The 17248-nt window shown below is 40.9% G+C and overlaps 1 protein-coding gene across 3 annotated transcripts in view; it reads left to right on the top strand.

The window, feature by feature from the left end:
• ST6GALNAC3 (ST6 N-acetylgalactosaminide alpha-2,6-sialyltransferase 3) overlaps window positions 1-17248 on the top strand; it is a 578537-nt gene that overhangs the window by 5053 nt on the left and 556236 nt on the right. The gene's annotated exons all lie outside the window — the stretch shown is intronic.

Genomic DNA, 17248 nt, shown 5'->3' on the forward strand with positions numbered 1-17248 from the left:
GAGGAATGAATGAGCTGCTTTCTCTGTAGCAGGACCTGACATAGGATGAGTCCTGAAGATTCGGAGCTCTTATTTGTTATTGTACATGCTGAGTGCATCCGATGGGGTGGTCTCTCAAGTCTGTCTCCATGGGGCAAGGGATGGAAAGGCATTGCCTTATCTTGCTTGACTTCCTTAAGAACTAGCCTAGCTCTTAGAAAATCCTCTTCAAGTGTTTGTTGAGTGTATAAATGGTATTATTTAATTTTTTTAAGATGTCAGTTGCAGATATGGAAGTGGATACTTTTTTTGTGGAGATAATATGGATTTTCAGTTGAAGGAATAGCAAGAATTCATCAGTTTGCTTCTTAAATTATTTCTATTGTATATCGGTGATTACTTCTCTTGTAGAATCTGGAGCCCGATTTGAAATCTGGTGGGGATGGGGAGAAAGAACAGGACTGGAAAAGAGGAAGATGAGAAAGATAGATTCCCCAGATGAATAGAAATAATCAACCAAAACAAAAAGCCAGGCAGTCACAACCAGGCAACTGTGTAGTGCCCTAACTGTGAAACTTTGGAAATAATATGACTTCAGTGAGACAGGAAAGCCATAGAGACTTTCCAGGTACACAGATGATAAATCTGACGCTCTCGGCTAACCCCACGTGCAGCTCTGAGACACGGTGCTTTGTCTAATAAATCTGCTGTGACATTCCTCTCTGCTGCCTGGAGAATGCTGAGGGCCCAGGAGTAGCCTGGCCTGATTTTCCATCTGTGGTGGCTGAGCTGAGGCTTTTGCTGCATACGTTAATGCACTTTGGTGGACCAGCTACTTGTGTGAAGCGGGGCTCTTTGAACAGATTGATAAAGGCAACCACAGTAGTTACCATTTATTAAACAGCCAGAATGCTCAGGCTGGGGCCTGGGCTGAGTAAGCTTTGATTACAGAAGATACTGAAATGTAGAAAAGCTGGGGGAGTTTGTCCTGAGCCCGTTGGCCGTGGGGTGGTAGAGGCATGCTGGGCTGCAGCCCTGCGCTGTGTCGTGCGGCTTTTAGTGCCAAAGCAGTAAGGGGGTTTGGTTTTGTGTCAGTGATTCTCCCCCTGGCAATCCTCTGACTCCACCCGCCTGGTGCAGACCATAATTTTTCTGTGAGTTGTTTTGATTTGTTCCTTCCTGAGTTTCTTTTGTGACAAACAAACTGGAGGGGCCACCAAGACTGGGGAGACATGAAGAGGTTAGTTTTTGTGTCTGGTAGTGTGTTGCGTGTGGCTCCTGGACTGCCCCGTGGACCCCTGCTTTTAGAGGTGGAGGTGAGGACAAGGCTGGAGGGAGGGCCAGAACTGGATTGGACTTGGCCTGAGGCCTTGCTTCAGGGCACCTCCAAAACTTTAGGAAGAGGCCCAAGCATTTCTGTAGAAAATTCTTTATTCACTTTCTTAAAGAGATCCACAAATTGTACACATTTCAAGCTCCCCAATGGAGATCAACCCATAGTGTAGCATTGAAACCAAAAGGGAATGTGCTGTGCATATTGGAAGTGGAAAGGGCAAAACTCTTTTGAATATTATTAATAATGATAGCAGCTGGAATTGGGGAAGCCTGTCATGGAGGTAGGTGGAGGAAAGAAGGGGCTTCCATCTGAGAACCAAGGTGGTCTGTATGTGACTTCTCAGGTTAGGAAATCTCTCCAGGAATGAAAGTGTCTTAGTGAGAATTTAACACACACTATGCCTGGGAGCTAGATGGAGGGCAAGTTCAGATTGCCAGCTATTAGGAAGAGTGGAGGAAGATGTTTTTCTGAATTGGAGGGCTACCAGGTTCTGCCTCCTGAAAGCTGTTGTGAGCGCCTTGTTTCTGAAAGGTTGTTATACAGTTGATGGGTTAGCTAAACACTGTTGGTCTCTAGTCATCCTGCTGTACATGTTTTATGCATTTTACTGCCAATTAGCACATTCACTGGAGTAGGGAAAGGAAGAAGGAAGGTGTGAACCCCAAATGCTTAATTCCTGTTGTTACAGCAGCTCTAGACAGGGTTGTCAGTGCAGGGAGGTGGATGAGGTAAAGGCGTTATCTGTGATTTCACTATCGTGTCTTCTAGTCAAGAACTAAGTAGGCTCTGGTTCTTATTTTAAACAGATTTGAAATTGTTAAGTCTGGGACCTTGGCCTGTGCAAGGAACCAGCATGAATTGTAGCCTCAGGGTAGGCAATGCTGTCTGACTCTTTGCCACACACTATATCTTCAGGCTCCCTTTCACTTCCTGTGTGATGCAGAGGCGGTGGCAGCCCACAACATCTGGTGCTAGGGGGTGTGGGGGAGAGGTTGATCCCTTATAGAGACTGCTCAGAGGCCAGGAAGAAAGAGACATCCTGTACTTGGCAACTTCTAGTGTTTGTGTAAAGTAAGTGTGTGTGTGTGTGTGTGTGTGTGTGTGATGCATTGCAAATATAAAAATGAGGAGTTTTCGAAAAGTTCAGAGAAATATGAGATTATGAAAAATAAGGCATACATTTCAGATTTTTTTGAGCAAATAAATGCATCTTTTAAAAATATTTTCGAAATTTATTTCAGAGGCAGCGAGGCTGACACATACGTAGATATACCAGCCTCTATGTCTTGCCCCAAATGCCTGCAATGGCTGGACTGGGCAGGCCATGGCTAAAGCAGGGAACTCAGTTTAGATCTAGCACACGGTGGGCAGGAATTCTGTGTTTGGAGCCATCACCATTGCCTCCAGGGGCCTCCATCAGCAGGAATTTGGAGTTGGGAGCAGAGGTAGTTATTGAACACAAGTGCTTCAGTATCAGAGGTGGCATCTTAATTGGCCAAATGCCTGCTTCCAAAAAATTCTCTTTTAATTTCAATTTACACAAACTTTATGAATTACTCATGGATATGTTCATGTTTATTCAGTTATGTCTTAATATTTAGTTAGAGGTGAAACCAATGTACTTCAAGCGCTTTTCTGGAAGGCCGTTCTCTTTAGTTCGAAGACTGTTTTGTTTCTTGCTGAATTTGCTAACTGTGTATGCACCAGACACAAAATAGAAAACTTGTTTGATCAGTTATGGAAACTGTCTTTGCATCTTTCTGTGAGGAAGAAATTAGAGGTAAAAACTTGTGCATCTTTGGTTTTGGATGGGTCATGGTATGGGACTGATGCCTGGTTGTGGAACTTATTTCAGGCACATATGCATTTTTTGTTTGAGGGAACACACACACACACACACACAGAGAGAGAGAGAGAGAGAGAGAGAGAGAGAGAGAGAGAGAGAGAGAAAACGATCTTCTTTCTGCTGTTCACTTCCTAAATGGCTACAAAGGCTGGAGCTGAAGCAATCTGAAGCCAGGAGTGAGGAGCTGGGAGCCTTTTCGAGGTCTCCCATGTGGGTACAGGGTCCTAAGGCTTTGGACCATCCGCTGATGTTTTCCCAGGTCAGAATCAGAGACTTGGATCAGAAGTAGAACAGCTGGGACGCGAACAGGTTCCTATATGGGATGTTGGTGCTTGGAGGTGGCGGAGTAAATTATTGAGCCACTGCACAACCCTCATTTTAGGTTCTTAAGAACTGAAACGAGCAGGTGGCTGTTCTGAAATGATTCCTATTCTTGGGACAAGTGAGAGATGCACCTGTGGATAGCAGGGCTGTGACTCCTGGTGTCATTGTTGGGGTATGCCTGGCCCAGCGCTGGGCTGGATTGTAAGTGAAGAGAAATAAAATCTTTGCATGAGGGGTTCACTGTATCAAGGAATAATCAAAGATGGGGTCAGTAAGAAGACCACAGGATGCAGAGGTCAGAGATGGACTCACTGTGAATACATTCCAGCTCTGTGATGAATACAAGTAATAAATATGTTTGTTTGATGCAATTGGCAGAACCACCAGTGAATGTAATCCCTATTTCCAATAGTTCATTTTCTAATTACAGTATTACAGCAAAAAGAAGCATGTAGAATTTATTTTAATATTTTGTTTAATGCAGTACATCCAAAATATCATTTCATTATGTGATCAATACAAAATTATTAATGAAATACCTATATCCTTTTTTCATAAGCAGTCTTCAAACTTAACGATCACAGCATCTTAATTAAGATGCTGTATTTTGATCAGAAATACTTGGTTTTAATTTATATTTTATTTATTTGAAGTAGACAAGTAGATTTGTAGATGCAGCTCACTTCAGACATTTGTAGACATTTTCTAATTGCCAAGTGATATATCAGTTTTAAATGTACATTAATTAAATGGAAATAAATTAAAAAACAGGTACTTAATTGGCTCAGCCACATTTTAGTGTTCAGTATATATATCCTGCTAGTTGTTGTTGTGTTGGATAACAGGTCTGTCCTCACGTTGAAAGAGACTACCAACTCAGGGGGCAATGAGAGTAGTGCAAGGGAGGGTGGGGAAAGGACTGTCCACCAAGTTGGGATCAGAATGTGGGACACACATGTTGATTAAGTTCTGGCAGCCAAAGGCAGGCAAGTCATGAGTGAGTGAAGAGTGCCTGACCTGAGAACCCGTGTGAGCCTTTGATGGACCCTTGAAATCTCATCTGGAAATGGAGTCCTGGGACTCTCCATATCCTGAGTCTGATTTCCCAGGTGTTGTGCAGCTGTGACTTCCCCAGAGGACGCTGCTTCGTGGCATGTGTGAGTGGCTCTTTGGTCTCAGTGTGGTAGTGTGAATCCCTGCAGGCTTTGAGGTCAGAGACACTTTCTGCACTTTTGTTTCAGCTGTTTGGTTAGTCCAGGGGAGGAGGAGTGCACATCTGGGGCCAATTTAGATGTCCAGAATAAACCACAAATCTTCTTTTAAGTTAAGAGAGTAAAGCAGATAGGGTTCCTTTGCACATTTTGCTTATTTCCCGCTGCTGGTGTGTATATAAATTGAGTAGAAGATCCACCAGTGCTTAGAACAAGTTTATAAATCTGAAGCTCTATTTTGCCTGTACTTTCATGTTGTCTTTCTGTCCTGCTTCGGCAAGGTTTCCTAATTTGTAAAGTGGTTGCAATTTCTTCCGAACTGACCTTGACATTGTAATAATAGCAGTAGGTGTCATTTACTGTGTACATTCTCTGGATCAGACAGCTTATCAGGATGTTTACAGGTATTTATTATCTTACAACAAACCTTTAGGATGGGGAGTATCACATTCATCGGACTGAGGAGGAAAGTTTGGTTCATATAACTTAACAACCTAACTCATGTCAGTGTGATAGAATGGCAGAGTTGGCATACTACTGCCCCAGGGTTCGTGCTGGCTTGCTAGCTGGTTTCTGTATCACCTGTGAGTTAGACTGGTTTTTGCATTTTATAGGGGTTGAAAAAAATCAAAGGAAGAATGACATTTCGTGACACATAAAAATAATTTCAGTATTGGTGTCCATAAATAAAGTTTTATTGGAACATAGCCAGGCTTCCTCATTTCCTATTTCCTGTGTTTACTTTCATACCACAATGGTGGAGTTGAGAGGCCCACATGGGGATATTTAAGATTTGTCTTTTTACAGGGAAGATTTTTGCAGCCCCTGTGGTAGACTGTTAAGTTATTTCAGTAGACAATAAGAACCAGGGTCAAGGTCAGTGTCGTTCTTCCAGGTATGGCTGGCACCAGTCCTGGAGCCTCACATGGTAGGTATTGATGCTACTTACTGAGCATGGAGCCAAGCACTCCCTGTAGCAGAGGAGGCCAAAGTTTAGAGAGCACAGAAAATGCTCCCAAAGTCACGTGGTGGTGCTGGAATTCAGATCCAGGGTCTTGCTAAGAGATACTGCTCTAACTGCTCTAGCTGAACTGTGTCAGGACTCCAGTTGGCAAATTACACTGAGATTGCTGGAGCCCACTCCCAGAGTTTCTGATTGCTTCTGGCTGGGATAAGGCCAGATAATTTGCATCTCTAATAGCCCTGGGGTAATGCTGATGCCCACTCTGAGAACCCTACCAGCCCTGGGGCAATGCTGATGCCCACTCTGAGAACCCTACCGTATGGCACACAACTCAATAAAGGGAACTGCAGAACAAGGAGTCAAACCTGTGATTTTCCCCAAAGAGATGGACTAACCTAACTAGACTTAAGTCAGTTTAGAAATTTAAGCCCTGTGCATTCCAATCCTGAACCCAATTTCCCCCAGATACTTTTAGGCATAGTAATCATTTGATGTCTGCCTCCATGATTCTCATTAAACCACATATTTTCTTATGTGCCAGGTCCTGGGTCACACTGTGTGGTGAAAACCCTGTGCCACTGTGCCTGGCAGCAAGGTGCAGGGCCTGCAGTGAACCTCTCTCTGGTGACACAACTCATGCTTTTCTGCAGTCAGATTATGATAATTTTCAAACCAAGGGATTTAATTCCTGCTGACTGTGTATCAAATCTGTTCTCATTCTGTGGCTTCCCATTTTTTTGGTTGGCTACCTGAGGGTCAGGGATTCAGGAAACAGCTTTTGTAGTCAAGATGTGCTGCCTTCGGTCACAAAAGTTAATTAATCAGTGTCTGAGTTCCTTTTCTTTATTATTGGCTTAGTCTCATATTTAAAAAGCCATTATTTAAGGATTAGGAATGGGAAGAGAGAAGGCTGGTGTAAGGCGATAGCTTTTTAAAAAGTTTTTGATGATTCATTGCATTGTTTGGGAGTTTAATAAGTAACAAAAACCTTTGAAAATTGCTGACTTCATTTCTTCTTTTAGGATCATGTTGGTAAGGAGTAGGAAATGGGTCTGTAAAGTCTTCCCTTTTGTTTTCTCTTGCCTCTCCATTTCTATGCCGTTAGGTACTGATAGCCTATTTTTTTTTTTTAATTCTTGCATTTCGCCTCTGGCCTCCATGCCCCTTCCCAATTGAGGAGTTGTAGGGCTTATTAGCTAATAGGTCTCAAGGACTAGAATCTCAGGCGTAGAGAACCGAAGCTGCCTACTACTCTATTACCAAGAGCAAACACCCTCTTTTAGAGTCCCAAGATACAGGCTATTCTGTTAGGAATTCTGCTCTAGAAAATATGAATCATTTTTATGCCTAGCATAAAAACCAATGACCTGGCACTCATGGCATCTATGGATGTCATTGCTCCCACCTGTGCCATGACCTGGAGGCTGATTTTACTCCTACTGCTGTTCACTCTTTGATTGCTGACCTCCGCAGCCTTCATGTCCTTCCTTTCTACACAGTTCTAGGAGAAAATCCATTTCCCAGAGGCAGAGACAGTAAGTACCTGAACCTTGGCATCCTTATGTCTGCTCCTGTATTTATTTTTTCTTCATTCTTTTAGCTGAAACTAAAAGAACCTGCCTCTCCTATCCTGGGTTATGTTGCTTAACTATTTGTTCCTCACCTGGTTTGATATTGATTTGATTTTGCCATACTGCTTACCCTCAGCTGCTGGGTTGATGGCTTGAGCTGAGCCAAGATTTCTATAGGTGACTTCTAACTTGTTGGCCAATTAAGTTTGTTTTCTGCAGAAGGATCTTTGACTTGTGATATTAAAGCCTTATTTAAAGACATCACATTCAGACCATATATTGTAGATGTCTGTATTGCAACCGTTGAAATGTCACTATGTATTCCTCTGAATTTATATAGAATAAAAGAGACCTTTTTTATCCCTCCACCTGTTTCAGCAAATACAGATGTGTGAAAAGGAAGTTTATTTTTCAAGCATTTAGAATCCAGGCTATGTGGGTGAGAGGAGATTTGGAGAGGCTGGAGATAAAGAAGATTCAAAGAACAAAGGGGATTGAGGATCTGTATGAATAGTATATAATAGTATCTTATATCTGCTCACTGCTTACATGCACTGTATTGGGGCTATACAGTTTTACATTGTTTTGCATAATACTTGTAAGTGCTTCAGGTAGATGCTATTATACATTCAATATGGATGAGAAGATTGAGGCTGAGAGAGAGAGAGAGAAAGAGAGAGTGAAGGCCCGGGAAGGCCCAGGAAGGCTCAGTCACATCACTGGTACAAGATGGGCTACGTTTTTTTTTTTTTTTTTTAAAGATTTATTTATTTGTATTGGAAGGTGGATATTCAGAGAGAAGGAGAGACATAGAGAAAGATCTTCCGTCCGGTGGTTCACTCCCTAAGTGACCACAACGGCTGGAGCTGAGCCAATCCAAAGCCAGGAGCCGGGAGCTTCCTCCGGGTCTCCCACACCAGTGCAGTGTCCCAAGGCTTTGAGCCATCCTCGACTTCTTTCCCAGGCCACAAGCAGGGAGCTGGATGGGAAACAGGGCTGCTGGGATCAGAACCGGTGCATATAAAAGATCCTGGCACGTTCAAGGCAGGGACTTTAACCACTACGTTATCAGGCCAGGCCTGTGAGCTAGGTTTTGAATCTAGGACTTTGGCTGAAGTAAAATGCATTTACTAGAATATATTCCTAAGGTCATATATAGGTAGATATTTGTGACTTTCCTATAGTAATAATAACTGTAATGATAAAGTAACATCATTAAATGTTCATCACTAAATGTTAAGGCATGCATAAGATTTTCTTTCTTGTTCAATTCTAACAGTAAAGTACTGTTATCATATCTATTTTATCTGTGAGAACACCAAGGTTTATAGAAACTTAAGTTTTTTTTTTCCAAAGTCCAAAATGGCTGTTAAGTAGGCACACTGAAGACATATTATTTTCCAATTATTATTGTTAATAACTAATATTTCCTTTGTATGATAAGACACTGTTCTTAGCAATTTACATTAAGTTAGAAATGTAAATTTACAAATAAGGAAACCAAGTCATGGAATGATGAGGGTCATGAAACTCTGCTGTATACTGGTTAGATTTTAACATTTGACAGACTATGGAGTCTGTGTTTCTAGGTAACCACTTTTTTTTTTTTTTGGCTAACTATGATGATCTCTCATTCAAGAGAATTAGAACTCTTGAAATCCACTCCAGTGTCAAATTGACCTACTTCAAAGGAACTTGCGGGCATAAAAAAGGTGGCTTGAATTTTTCCTTGAGGTAAACTGAATTTAAAATAAATCTTTGGAGAATGAAAAAGAAAGTTTTGGAAGATTTTAAATCATCACACACAGGGACAGACCTGATGGGATTAATCTCCTGAGTGAGAGCTGGAGGAGACTGAGCTCATCAGCGACTGGCTGGGGTGTGGCAGGCAGTCTCTCTTCTTGAGTGCTCCTTTTTATGGACTCTTCATTGCATTTTCCCTGGGGTAACAACAGAGAAACCCAGAATGATCATTTAAAAACTGACTCAGATCATGGAGCTCCCTGCTCGTTTCTATGGTTCAGGGTGCTCATGATCTTGCTCTACTACCCCAAAGGCCTTATCTGATATGCTTTAGTCCTGGGCTTCTTAGTATTCTATTCTTTTTTTGGACCATGTTAAGCTCTTTCCTGTTTCAGAGCCTGTTCAGGGGTGCTGCTCCTCTGTCTGTCTACCAGCTACCTCACCACTCAGTTTTTTTAAAATTTTTATTTGAAAGACAGATTTACAGAGAGAAGGAGAGATAGACATGAAAAGTCTTCCATCTGTTGGTTCACTCCCCAAATGGGCACAACAGCTAGAACCACGTTGATCTGAAGCCAGGAGCCAGGAACATCTGGGTTTCCCTTGTCAGTGTGGGCTCTCAAGGGCTTGAGCCATCCTCTACTGTTTTTTCAGGCCATAGGCAGTGAGCTGGATCAGAAGTGGAGCATCAAGGACAGAAACCAGTACCCATATGGGATGCCTACATCACAGGGTGGAAGATTAGCCTGTTGAATCATGGTGTTGTCCCTAGGCAGTTATTCTTGAGGTCTGTTCTGCTCATTTTTCAAGCTTCAAAGTGTAGTTTGCTTCTTGGAACTGCACTTTGCTGGTAATGCTAATCACTTAGCTTCCTTCTTAGTTTTCCTATTATATTTCCCTATTAATGTCCATTTGACTTTCTTAACAAGTGAGTACCTGTATATTTGTTGGTTTGTCTGCTAGTCCAAAGAACAAAGGGTAGAGAGTGTAGCTGTTTTTTTTTTTTTTTCATCACTTTGTATCTAACATCTTGGAGAGTGTAGTCAGTAAGCAAGAGAATTAACTTCAAGAGTAGAGACCATTTGGAAAAAATATGGTGGAAGAAAGGGGTGGACGTTTTGGTAAATGGTGAGAAATTGTGAATGGCTGGCTTTGAGAACTGAAAGAGATGGTACAGCTGGATTCAGATCTTGAAGGATTACATAGATTCTGTCAAGAGGTGTAAATTATCATTCAGAGATGGGGAGCACCACTGTGTCTTAAATAGGTTGGGAATGTTGTGGAGGTATTGAGCAGGAAAAAGAATACTCCATTGCCAATTGTCCTTTTTTATTTCTTTTAAATACAGAGCGTTTGTGATGACTCTCGTCATTCATTTATAATTTTAGAATTCATTTAGAATTTTAGTGTTTTGTTTTTGGAAGTTACTCATCCCAGTTATGATTTTGCTGTAATGACTGTATAGGTAGAATTTCAAACCAAATGCTGAAAATTAAAATATATCAAAGATGTTAGTGTGGCTGCTTATGGTGTTGAATGTATTAAATGAAGCAGGACAATGATAAATGAAATAAACATTTTTTTTGAAGTTTTAAATTTAATTTGTAGAAAGTAACTGGAAAGCAGTCGACATCTGTGTTGATATCTGAGAATAAATATTGAGCAGAAACCCAGAAAACAATAAGATTAAGTAATATTTACATAATGACTATAATGACTCTAAATTAACCACATGGACAAATGTCTTGAATTAAAGTCACAGAAATTTAAAGTTGGATGTTCACAAGCTCTGGTTGAACCTTTCTGCATCCCAGACATGACTTCCACAAGCCAATTTGTTTTCTTTTTTATTATTATTATTATTAATTACATTGCATTATGTGACAGAGTCCCACATGCACTGGGATTCCCCCACCCCTCCCCAAACCCTCCCCCCACATGGTGCATTCCTCCACCTTGCTGCATTACCACAGTTCAAAATCAGTTGAGATTCTTTCATTGGAAGCATATACCAAGCATAGAGTCCAGCATCTCATTGCCCAAATTCAACGGCTTGTTGGGGAGACCATCTCTGGTCTGAAGGTAGAGCTGGCAGAGCACCATCCCTATCAATTAAAAGTCCGGACATAACATCAGCAACAATTTACAGCGTGATGGAATTAATTGACATAGTATTGAGCAACCAACATGTTAAAAAAAAATGCAAGTTCTTTACCACATACTGTGACTCCTTCGCCGACACTTCAACTTTGGTTTATACATGACCGGGTTCTGTACACCTTAAAATGGCCATAGACTACCACTCAGCTGTCTCATGTCTGTTTTCATTATAGTATTACATTTTACATATACTGTTTTTCATATTGACATCATGTCATCTTAAATTAAGACAAACATGTGGTATCTAACCTTTTGCGATTGGCTCATTTCCCTTAGCATAATGGTTTCCAGTTGAACCCATTTGTCTGCAAAGAACTGCGTTTTGTTTTTTTTAATAGCTGAGTAGTATTCCATGGAATAAACATTTTATACAAAAATTTGAATTTTCTATTTAATGAAGGGAATCTTGTGTTTGGACATTTTCTTTAGAGTTATTTTTGTCTTCTTGTTAACTGCAGGCCCTTTTGATTAACTTATTATACTAACAGTATTGCTGTTACAAAGATGCTAGGTAATTCTGTATTACCAGTCTTTATACTCATAAAGTAACTGTCTTTAAGCCAGGCTTTGGGATGGTAATATTATCTTTGCTGCAGCTACCATATATTTTAACCACCCACTAGGTTGCAAGTTAGCTATGGGTAAAGCTTTATAGCATTCCTTTGAGGGGCTGAGTTTTTATTTTCCAAATGGAGAAGTGAGGAAATTAAATAATTCTCTCAAGTAGGTGGCGATACAGAGAATCAAATTCTAATCTGAGTGACTGAATGCCCTGTTTTGTAACTATCTGCTGTATTACTTCCCTAGGGAAGAGATTCATGTAGGACCATGGGAGAAGGGGGGGCGGAACTAACTGGATATCAATATGTGTTGAAGGAGCTTTTGGAAATAGTTCTGATCTGCGTTGAATTGAATATAAAAAAACCCAAACTATTTCTTGAACTTTGATTTGAAGAACTTTCAAACTATATTATACTTAGGAAGACAATTTATTTGATTTGCTTTTCTCAGTTCAGACCTAGTGGGACTAGTTTCATTGAGGCTTAAGGAACTAACGAGGTGAGACATCTGTGCTGGTTTCTCTGCTACAACCTTCTCTTGGTTGCTCATCTCTGCTCTATCAGGTTTTGGCTCAGCTGCCAGCGGTAACTTTGAAAAATGCACATGAGACTATCTCATTCCTCCTGTTAACTGGTCAGTGGCTTCCCCTTTCATTTAGAATAAATTACAATCATTTTATCATGATTCCACTGTCTTACATGATCTTTTCTTGCTTTTCTGTCCAGAATACTCTAAGGCTATATTCTACCTGTGCTGGGGTTTTTTAAGACCCAGACTTGAAGCGTGGTGTTTGCAAACATGATGAGTATTTCTGAATGGCTGAAGTTCAGGTCTCTGAATGCTGGTTAAAGAGTAAGCTGACTGTGGAGTTTGCACTTGACCCTCTATGTAGTGGACTCCTTGGAGATATTGTATGATCAAGCTAAATTCAGGAGAGCTATTGAACTGGAGAGTGGAATATTTTCTGTCTTATGCCTTTTTTAGTGTTTCGGAGTCCTTGGATTGATTGTGATCACTGTCCTTTGTACTTGGAAATGATTTCTTCCAACTATGGTAGCCTTAGTGATTATGTAGAAAGCTCTGAATGAGAACATGGCCATGGAATCTCTCCCCCTAGGTATGGTGCAGTAAGTTATACTTACGGCACATGTTCCTTGAAATCGAAGAACTGGGCTGGGACCATGCCCTGCCTCTGGATCACAGTTTGTGTGACCATACTTGCACGGAGAATGCATCATCTGTCACTTGTCAAATGGCTATAAGGCAATGTATCAATCTGTTTGAAAGAGCTATTAAAGTAAAATATTCTTGTCAAATAAAGCTATTAATGAAGGTGTTGAAATTTTTACTAAGTCATTCATTTAATCTAATTTTTTGAGTCTTTGGATCATTGATGGCACAGTTGAAGTTCTTTCTAAAATGGGTGAATGGTTAGGTTATTAATCTGAACCTGAAATTTGGAGGGGTTGGGTGTCAGAGGCATTTCTTGCCTATTGCACATTAAGTGCTGATAACTTGTTTTCAAGTGCTGACTTGGGATAGTCTTCTGTCTTAATGCCCTCAGGACACTGATTGTTGAACAATATGTGTTTCAGACTTTGAGTTCAGCATCACCCATGTATGAGGGTGCCTCACAAGTCAACTGGAAATGGATTTAAAGCTAAGTTTGCCTTGTGGCAAAAAAATTGCTTGAAATCCATGCATACAAGGAGACCTCTCAACGTCTATGAAAATTGCATATTTGGCAGAAAATGCATAGATTTTATTTTATTTTATTGCACCAAACTTTATATTTTCATTTTATTTTTGCCATAAACTTTCTGCAGTTCCTCATATATGTCATTTCAAACTACTACCAATGTGGTGAATCTGTTTTTCATTCCCTCCGTGAGTTTGAATTGTTGATGAGGAAGTGCTGGCTTGAAGTAGTTAATTGATCAGGGTCAAAGAGTTCTGGGTTTTAGAGCCAAGAAGTCTATTCCACCTCACTTGTGAATGTCTGCATACCCAAACTCTGGCTAAGACACAGGACCATCCTTTAGGAATCCAGGATCACAAGAAAAAAGAAAGAAATTGTCTTTCTTACAGATTTTTTGACTAAAAACTACCTGCTTCTTGGACTATCTTAAGCCCATCTTTCTGTTTTTGGGTTTGCTTTTTCTGATTAGAAATATGCCTTTTTTTGCCTAATACATTTTTTTACCAAGTAGTACAATCATAAGTCTTTTGTAAACTCAATATTTAGTTAAGCAAGGAAGTAAGCAATTTAAAGAAATTGTGACTAATCCCTTGGTAAAAAGCTATTATGTGATTGAGTATTAATGTTGAGTTATTATGTTTCATAGCTTGATTTTCAATAAATAGTAATGGCAAGCACTAACATTACTTTACATGTGCCAGGTATTCCTACAAGCAGTTGTTAAGGAAGTTAAGGAAGTTTCTAATACAGTCTTGACAGAAACTCTTCCTTGTAGGTGTGGTTACTGCCATGTGACAGAGAAACCTGAGGTGAGCATAAGTTAGATGTAGAGATCACATAGAATCTTGTGCTTTGATGGATCACAAACTTATTTAATATTCTGAAATTATGCTGAACAAATTCTTCATAATGTTAAACAGGAGCCCTATATTTTTTATTTCGCAGTGTGTCCACAAACAGTATTACTTGGTGGTGAGCGGTAGAGTCTGGATTCAAACCCAGGGGGTCTTGGCCTCAAACTTGTTCTTTTGTTCCCATTGAATTCTTCTGCCTGTTTTGCTTTGTTCTTTTTTTATTATTATTATTGTTTATTATTTTTAATTCATTAATTACATTGTATTATGTGACACTGTTTCATAGGTACTTGGGTTCTCCCCACCCCTCCCCAAACCCTCCCACCATGGTGGATTCCTCCACCTTGTTGCATAACCACAGCTCAAGTTCAGTTGAGATTCCCCCATTGCAAGCGTATACCAAACATAGAGTCCAGCATCTTATTGTCCAGTCAAGTTGAATGGCTTCTTAGGTATACCCTTTCTGGTCTGAAGACAGAGCCGGCAGAGTATCATCCCAGTCAATTGAAAGCTCCAACATACCATCAGCAAAAATTTACATCATTATGGAATTAATTGACATAGTAATGAGTAACCAATATGTTAAAAGTAAATGCGAGTTCCTAGCCACCTTCTGTGACCACCTCACTTACTTTTCAATTTTAGTTTATACACATCATATAACATTCATAACATAACATGTTATACATAACATTGCTGTGTTCTTAATGGAGGGTCCCTTCACCTTCTTTTGCACTGAGTCTGCTTTTTGTTTTAAAAGTTTATTTATTTTAAAAGTGACATAAAAGAGAGAGGCAAAGATACGTTCACTGGTTCACTCCCCACATGGCTGCAGTGGGCAGTGCTGGGCCAGGCCAGGAGCTTCATCTGGGTCATTCCAGGTGATCTCCTTGGGAGCAGGGGCCCAAACATTTGTGCCATCTTCTGCTGCTTTTCCCAGACTTTTAGCAGGGAGCTAGATCTAAAATGGAGCAGCTAAGGACACAAACTGGTACCCATATAGGATGCCAGCATTACAGGTAGCATTTTTATCCATTATGCAATAAAACCAGTTTTCTAGGCTTGTCTTGAAAGGCAGATGTCTTCTCTTTGTAAACATTTTGAGATCTGAACTTAGCATGACCAATAAATGTGAAATCCTACTTAGGTTTGTAGAGGAGTTGTAGAGATTTGAAGGTAGGATAAAAACTACACATCTTTGCCATAGTGAAAAATCCTAGAAAAAAAAAAGAGAAAGAATGAAGAAAGCAACTTCAATGCAGAGAAAATGCAGGCAGCCCCTGGCCTGGCTTAGCTGCATGGAACATTGTGGACTGGCCACACTTAATTACCACATACAGTTTTATGAACTGTTTTATGAGAAGCTGCTTGTTAGCCTCTCATGGATTCTGTAATAAAGGGAAATATAGAAAGATAATCAGGGGGATTTTCATTGCTTTGGCAAACATTGTCCTCCATGGTCTATGCCTGGAGCTGAAACTGCCAAGTTCCCTCTGGCAGCATTACCTGAAAACATTCCTTTAGGAGGCAGAGGTCAGCAGGACACAAGAGCTCCAAAGAAGAAGACCGAGAAAGCAGGTGGGGATGGGGGGACTCAGAATGCCACTTACAGATAGGCCTCTTTGGTGTGAAAGCTATTTTCCAGCTGAAGACAATTAGGCAGCAAATGGGGGAAGAGTCCTATCTTCCCACTCTTCTGCCTGAAGACAGGTTATAAATTCTTTCTCATTGGATACAAATCCCAACTCTTACAGAAATGGCACCAGAGGGATCTGCACACATGCTTCATTTCATTATTCCCCCCCACCCCATGTATTAATCTTCCCATGATTTCCCACTCTTAGAAGTGTAGAGCTGAATTTCTTTGTTTTGTCCGTTCTTTATAAATTTTTATTTCCATGGGAGATGGTATACAAGCCAGAAGGGTAAGCCACTGCTTTGAGTTACTTTTTATTGAGATTATCCCCTGTGTGATATTAAATATGTTTTTCTCCTATTCATCTGTCTTTTGTTAACATGAGTTTGTCCCAGCTAAAAATCCATGGAGGAGGGCCCGGCGGCATGGCCTAGTGGCTAATGTCCTCGCCTTGAAAGCCCCAGGATCCAATATGGGCGCCGGTTCTAATCCCGGCAGCTCCACTTCCCACCAGCTCCCTGCTTGTGGCCTGGGAAAGCAGTCGAGGACGGCCCAATGCATTGGGACACTGCACCCGCGTGGGAGAAGCGGAAGAGGTTCCAGGTTCCCGGCTTCGGATCGGCGTGCATCGGCCCATTGTGGCTCACTTGGGGAGTGAATCATCGGACGGAAGATCTTCCTCTCTGTCTCTCCTCCTCTGTGTATATCTGGCTGTAATAAAATGAATAAATCTTTTAAAAAAAAATCCATGGAGGAGGAGGAGGGAACAAGTGGGGTTTTCTTCTTGATAATCATCACAGAGTAACAGTTAGCTCAGAGAGAGGCGTGCTTTGCCTCATGAGCACCAGGAAAAGGCTGCCAAAGTTAAAAGGGGTCATAGAGGAACCTAAGAATGATCAAAGTAGAGAGGCAGAAAGTAATATTCTAGATAGAAGGAAGACTGAGAACAGAAGGGCAGAGGTGATGGAGGGCTTGGTCAGCGGGAATTGCAGGTGTTTGGCCCTGAGTAAAGGGCTGGATGTGGTAGTGGAGGGGTAGGAGGGGCCTGTCAACTACTGGCCTTTGTGGATATTTGCGTTAACCAACAGGTTTAAAACATCTCTCTCTGTCTCTCTCTCTCTCTCTCTCTTTCTCATTCTGTATTTCTGCCATTCAAGTAAATATATTTTAAAAAAATATTTCTTTATGTTTTATTACTTGAGAAAGTGAGGGAAATATCTCTCTGTTGGTTCACTCCCCACATACCTACAACCGTTGCCAGGCCACAACTGGGCCATTCTCAAACCCAGGGTCTGGAACTCAATCTAGGTTTTCTCTTTGATGGCGGAGACCACTCACATGGTCACCTACTGCCTCACAGCGGA

The sequence above is a fragment of the Ochotona princeps genome, chromosome 2, assembly GCF_030435755.1.
Source record: "Ochotona princeps isolate mOchPri1 chromosome 2, mOchPri1.hap1, whole genome shotgun sequence".
Taxonomy (NCBI): domain Eukaryota; kingdom Metazoa; phylum Chordata; class Mammalia; order Lagomorpha; family Ochotonidae; genus Ochotona; species Ochotona princeps.